Raw genomic sequence first — 7,680 nt, 5'->3', positions numbered from 1 at the left:
TGCTCTGTATAATACATTGGTACTCAGAAGGTTGCTGGTTTGATCCCCACAGCCACCACCATTGTGTCCTTGAGTAAGACACTTAACTCCAGGTTGCTCCGGGGGGATTGTCCCTGTAATAAGTGCTCTGTAAGTCACTTTGGATAAAAGCGTCTGCCAAATGCATAAATGTAAATGTAGCTACCACATGAATACCACAAACTAACTTACTCACTCCATTGACTTTATGAGCAGACTCGGAAAGAGCCCATCCAGGAATTCCACCATATTCTGACCCTCTGCTCCCTCAGGAATTCCAACAATACAGACGTTATTCCACTGGCTAAGGTTCACCATATCTTCCGACTTCTCCCAGACATGCTCCACATCCACCTTGGTCTGATAATTAGCTGATAATTCTCTCTCCGATGACTCCAGGTAATTGATTCGTTTCTCAACATCCCCCACTCTTGTAACCACCTCAGTGAATTTTGTCTCCATGGCGGTTATTGATCAACGTATCACAGCAAGATCCTCCAAGTCAGCAAGAAACTTCGTCAGCATTGCCGACATGTTCAACATTTCTCGCCGAAATTCCCTTATTCCTCAGACCAAATTGACTGCAATTTATTCCATCTGGCAGGGGTCGGAGGACTCGCTGCTGTCTGCTGGGGGAGGAGCTCTGTCATCTGCCAGAGGGTGGAGGAGTGGTCGATGACAAGATGACGGCGTGTCTGGGAACCGGCGAGCAATTTTTTTTCTCTCTCTCTTCTCTCTCTCTCTCACTGTTACTTTGCCCTTTCCCTTTCCAATTTTCCCTACCCTTATCTCCCTCCCAGGTCTCAAAAGTTGGGAAAAGCCTGCCGGTAGGAATGGCAACACAGAAGGGCAACACCTCCCCCATTCCGAGTGTGTGGGGGCGGCATCATGCCTGGGGTTTTTGGCATTGATGTTGTTGTAGGTGAAGTGAAGACGCGTTCGAGTATTTGTAGAGCAGAGTATCCTGATAGAACTCGATCTTCCCACTCACATTCCTCTTGTCCAAACACACCGTACAGTCTGAAAAATGTATCAACTTCCTCAGGACCAGTTCAGGAGCTACAGACAGACAGAGAGACAGACAGACAGAGGGAGTGAGAGCTGCAGGATAATGAATGTCATTCAGCAGGAATGAATCAGATTTATTAGCAGCTGAATGTCAGTGTGTGACACACAACAGATCTGACACACACTTAAGAAGCACTTAAACACAGAGGAGGAGTTAAAGGTGAGAGGGTGTGTGTGTGAGCTCTTACAAGAACATGTTTACTTTGTGGTTTGTTGAAAATATGTTTCAGTATTGACATTCCTGCAGATGTATTTTATTCAAAGGGATGTTTTTTTAATTTTTTTTTTATCAGACCTCAACTGTAAACTTCCCCAACAATAACTTCTGACCTGCCAAACCTCAGGCCTAAAACCCACATCACCAAACGGTCCCTGTGAAGTGCTTTGATGAGTGCAGTTTGCTTTGGTGGGTTCATGTGATTCCCACTGAAACAGGAAGTTTGGGCGGGACATGTCAAACAGCATGTCCCTTTTTAATAGCCAATAGGCTTTCGTTTACACTTGCTGCTTCTCGTGTCAGAGCCGGTGTTTAGCTGCGGAAATGAGAAGCGATCTTGATATTGAGTCTGACCGCTTTTCCACTAATTTAACTAACTGACCACTTTAAAACATAACCAGCTTAACCTGTATGCATTCATGATAGGACATGAGAGCAACAGTTCTCACAGACCCCTCACGACATTGGGGCGTTCAAGAGAAAACTCGTTTTGTTTATCTAAAAACAGTGATAGTGACAACAGAACACAACAAAACTGCACACAAACCAGAGAACAGAACTTACTAAACATGTCTGAAGAGTTTGTAGTCCAAGAATTGATGCATTTCTATGCCCAGACTTATTTTTTTCACTGCTGATTAACAGAGAACAGAGAAAACAGAGAAAACAGAGAAAATTCTGTTTCTGTGAGTCGTTTGTCATCAGGTTAGGACACGGTGTGACTATAGCTGCTTGTAGCCTCCTCTATGTTTCTGACTGATTTAAAAATACTCTTCCATCCATCCATCTTCAACCGCTTATCCGAAGTCGGATCGCGGGGGCAGCTGCTCCAGCAGGGGGCCCCAAACTTCCCTATCCCGAGCCACATTAACCAGCTCTGACTGGGGGACCCCGAGGCGTTCCCAGACCAGTGTGGAGATGTAATCTCTCCACCTAATCCTGGTCTTCCCTGAGGCCTCCTCGCAGCTGGACGTGCCTGAAACACCTCCCATGGGAGGCGGCCAGGGGGCATCCTTACCAGATGCCCAAACCACCTCAACTGACTCCTTTTGACGCAAAGGAGCAGCAGCTCTACTCCGAGCTCCTCACGGATGACTGAGCTCCTCACCCTATCTCTAAGGGAGAAGCCCGCCACCCTTCTGAGGAAGCCCATTTCGGCCGCTTGTACTCGCGACCTAGTTCTTTCGGTCATGACCCAGCCTTCATGACCATAGGTGAGGGTAGGAACAAAAATTGACCGGTAGATCGAGAGCTTTGCCTTCCGGCTCTCTTTTCGTGACAACGGTGCGATAGAGCGAGTGCAATACCGCCCCCGCTACCCCGATTCTCCGGCCAACCTCCCGCTCCATTGTCCCCTCACTCGTGAACAAGACCCCGAGGTATTTGAACTCTTTCACATGGGGCAATACCTCCTTCCCTACCTGGGGTACGCACTCCATCGGTTTCCTGCTGAGAACCATTATCAAAATACTCATGATTGAAAAAAATAAGGCTGGGCATAGAAATGCATCTATTCTTCAAGTACAAATTCTTCATACATGTTTGTAAGTTCTGTTCTCTGTTGTTAATATCACTGGAGTTCCAGTTGAAGCGAAACCAAACAAGTTTTTGATTTTTTTTTGAAAGAACACATCAGATTTCAGTTTCTCATCAAATCTTATCGTATACTTTCATAACAATCATGAGCTCATGAATAATTAATTAGACTTCTGAATTATACTTTTGTGTTCTTTTGAAGCTTGAAGAGGTGTCACCATAAACTGCCATTGTATGACATCACTGAGCACAACATGTAGGGGTATAACAACACAGGGGTGAGTAAATAATGACTGAATTTTACTTTTTGGGTGAACTAATCCTTTAATTGAAATTCTGTTTGGAACGACCCTTCAGTATGATTTGTGCTCCCTTCGAAGTGCCCTGTGAAGGCATCATGTATGTGGTTAGAACACAGACAGACACGCTAAGCTGATGTATGTTGAGGGTCTGCTTTTGTTCTAAGAAGCATTTAATTCAACAATTTCTCAGCAGTTTTGTGAGTTGCTCAGCAGAGAGCAAAATTTCGAATGTAAATATCTGCTGAAAGCAAATTTGGTCAAGTACACTTAGCATATAGAGTAGATGACCTTAAATCTAACAGGCATGGGCTATAAGTAACAAACCCCTCCTTAAACCCAAACACCAGACCTAAATCTCCCATCACAGCTAACCTAAAAATATCCCCAAACAACTAAAGCGGAGTCCTAAAACACTTCTTCCTCGACAGAGTCCCCTCAGGCTTGTTCTCAGGAGGCCTAACCTTTAAAACGTGAATAATATGGCACAATGAGAGCTTTAAGACATTACAGCTTTATTTTCTGTCACAGCATCGTTTTCTGTAAAGCTGCTGTGAAAAGCGATATAGAAATAAATGGACTCCAGCCCCACATTGATTTACTTTTAAATGACACTTTGATTTCTGAGTTCTTGGTGTTGGATTGTGTACCCTGACATGGGTTCCTAACAAAGCTAAAACAGATCTGCAGATGATTGGATCTTTGGGTCTGGAAGAAGAATACACGCAACACACTTTTATTAAACAAAGACAGCACATTTCCTCTGATCATCTGATGACAAACTCTTTTATCTGCCCATGTGTGCTCAGATGTTTGGGTTCTGATGTTTACATGCTGATTACTCGTCTGTCTCTCAGTGGCTTCACATCTTCTTACTGCTGTTTCCACAAACACAATTGAAGAACACATGTGAAGACATTGAGAGATGATGTCCATGAACGCTCAATCCCAAAGATCGTCCGCTGTGAAGCATTCTGCAGACATCATGTTCATCCTCCACATACTTCAGTATCAGATTATTCACCACCGGAAGAATCAGAATCTGGACGTACCCTACAGAGACAGACAGACAGGCAGAGACAGACAGGCAGAGACAGAGAGACAGGCAGAGACAGACAGGCAGAGACAGAGAGACAGACAGACAGAGACAGAGAGACAGACAGACAGAGAGAGAGAGATGGACAGAGAGAGAGAGACAGACAGACAGACCGAGACAGACAGACAGAGAGAGAGAGACGGACAGAAAGAGACAGACAGACAGACAAAGACAGACAGACAGAAAGAGACAGACAGAGACAGACAGACAGAGACAGACAGACAGACAGAAAGAGACAGACAGACAGACTGAGACAGACAGACAGAGACAGACAGACAGAAAGAGACAGACAGACAGACTGAGACAGACAGAGAGAGACATGTATGTGTGTGTGTGTGTGTGTGTGTGTGTGCATGCGCGAGTGTGTGTGTGTGTGTGTGTGTGTGTGTGTGTGTGTGTGTGTCAAACATGCAGGTCAGCAGTGAGTGTGTGTGTGCGTTCACAGTTATAATGTGTTTCTCTGTTCCAGCTCTCTGGATTTAATTTAGCGGGCGACTCCCCTTCATCTCTTTCTGTATAAACTATTACTGCAGTTGCACCTGTGCTGCGGCCGCAGGGACGAAACACTGCAGCCATAAAAGAGCTGGAAAAACCAACTGCTTTATGTGCGACTGCAGCCAAGAGCTGCACGGAAACTCCACCGGCCGCTGTCGGCTCACACAACGCATCAGACGCTGCACGACGAGAATAAAGAGTGTGCAGAAGACACGCTGAGACACACATCTGTCATTATAAACTAAACTACACTCGAGAAGACCACAGCAGAAACATCTGAATGTTAACCTGAATGCCAATATGGGTTTTAGTTGTGGTGTTCTTCCTTCTTTCAATTCAATGTTTTGGGTGCCTAAAGAGAAAGCAGAGGAAGACGCTCTACCATATAAATGCATACAAATCTTTATCTACTTTTACAAAGTTAAATATGTGTTTGAAGTGTTGTAAAGATAAGGACAAATATGTTAAATGAATAACTACATGTACAAATACTACATTAACAACCAAATTCACCCATGATTTGTATTGCACATACATAAGTAATATTGTCATTATATTGCTGATGTTAGTCAGCGGCTCACTGGGGTCTATAGACTTCAAGTTAGCACTTTACAATATGGTTTTATTTGTTAACGTGTATGAACAATAAACAATACTTTAACAGTACTTATTAATCTTACTTTTAATTTAATACTTATATTTAATATATTTATAATATATTAAAAACGTTTGCTACTTTTATAAGTTACAATAATGAAAAAAAACAATCTGTTTTATCTAATAACACACAAATTAATGTATTGATCTTGTACATATTGAATACATCAATCAAACATTCACAGTGTAAGTGAACCCCTATGCTAATGACATCAACCAAGCTAATTAGAGTCAGGAGTTGGCAAACATGGCATCTAATTAATCAAATGAGATGGGAGGTGTGGGTTGGAGCTACTATGACTTATAAAAATCACTCAAACATTTTGAGATTGCCATTCACAAGAATCATCTGCTGACATGGACCAAGAGATCTCAGAAGACCTACGATCAAGAAATGTTACTTTGCATAAAGCTGGAAAGGGTCATAAAGTTGTCTTGAAGAGTTTTGATATTCATCTGTCCACAGTTAGACAAACTGTCTATAAATGGAGATGATTTAGTACTATAGGTACTCTCACTAGAAGTGGCCATTAGATATTCATCCGTCCACAGTTAGACAAACTGTCTATAAATGGAGATGATTTAGTACTATATGTACTCTCACTAGAAGTGGCCGTTAGATATTCATCTGTCAACAGTTAGACAAACTGTCTATAAATGGAGATGATTTAGTACTATAGGTACTCTCTCTAGAAGTGGCTGTTAGATATTCATCTGTCCACAGTTAGACAAACTGTCTATAAATGGAGATGATTTAGTACTATAGGTACTCTCACTAGAAGTGGCCATTAGATATTCATCCGTCCACAGTTAGACAAACTGTCTATATATGGAGATGATTTAGTACTATATGTACTCTCACTAGAAGTGGCCGTTAGATATTCATCTGTCCACAGTTAGACAAACTGTCTATAAATGGAGATGATTTAGTACTATATGTACTCTCACTAGAAGTGGCCGTTAGATATTCATCTGTCAACAGTTAGACAAACTGTCTATAAATGGAGATGATTTAGTACTATAGGTACTCTCACTAGAAGTGGCCCTTAGATATTCATCTGTCCACAGTTAGACAAACTGTCTATAAATGGAGATGATTTAGTACTATAGGTACTCTCTCTAGAAGTGGCCGTTAGATATTCATCTGTCCACAGTTAGACAAACTGTCTATAAATGGAGATGATTTAGTACTATAGGTACTCTCACTAGAAGTGGCCGTTAGATATTCATCTGTCCACAGTTAGACAAACTGTCTATAAATGGAGATGATTTAGTACTATAGGTACTCTCTCTAGAAGTGGCTGTTAGATATTCATCCGTCCACAGTTAGACAAACTGTCTATAAATGGAGATGATTTAGTACTATAGGTACTCTCACTAGAAGTGGCCATTAGATATTCATCCGTCCACAGTTAGACAAACTGTCTATAAATGGAGATGATTTAGTACTATATGTACTCTCACTAGAAGTGGCCGTTAGATATTCATCTGTCAACAGTTAGACAAACTGTCTATAAATGGAGATGATTTAGTACTATAGGTACTCTCACTAGAAGTGGCCCTTAGATATTCATCTGTCCACAGTTAGACAAACTGTCTATAAATGGAGATGATTTAGTACTATAGGTACTCTCTCTAGAAGTGGCCGTTAGATATTCATCTGTCCACAGTTAGACAAACTGTCTATAAATGGAGATGATTTAGTACTATAGGTACTCTCTCTAGAAGTGGCCGTTAGATATTCATCTGTCCACAGTTAGACAAACTGTCTATAAATGGAGATGATTTAGTATTCTAGGTACTCTCACTAGAAGTGGCCGTTAGATATTCATCTGTCCACAGTTAGACAAACTGTCTATAAATGGAGGTGATTTAGTACTATAGGTACTCTCACTAGAAGTGGCCGTACAGTCAAGATGACTCAAAGGACACACCATAGAATGCCCAATGAGGTATAGAAGAACACTAGAGTGACAGATAAAGACTTGAAGGAATCATTGGAACTGGTTAACATCTCTGTTCCTGAGTCTACTATACAGAAAACATTAAACCGGTATGGTGTCCATGGCAGGACATCATGAAGGAAGCTGCTGCTTTCCAATAAAGACATTGCTGCGCATCTGAAGTTTGCTAAAGACCACCTTGACACTCCTCAATGCTACTGGGAAAATGATGATGGCATGACTGATGAAGCTAAGGTTTAATTGTTTGGGAAGAACATGAGGCACTATGTATGCCACAAAAAGGGCACTGCATACCAACATGAAAACATCATCCCAACAGTGAAGTACGGT

Source organism: Xyrauchen texanus, chromosome 15, assembly GCF_025860055.1.
Source record: "Xyrauchen texanus isolate HMW12.3.18 chromosome 15, RBS_HiC_50CHRs, whole genome shotgun sequence".
Lineage (NCBI taxonomy): Eukaryota > Metazoa > Chordata > Actinopteri > Cypriniformes > Catostomidae > Xyrauchen > Xyrauchen texanus.
The sequence above is the reverse complement of the archived record's forward strand: the minus strand, read 5'-3'. Positions refer to the sequence as shown.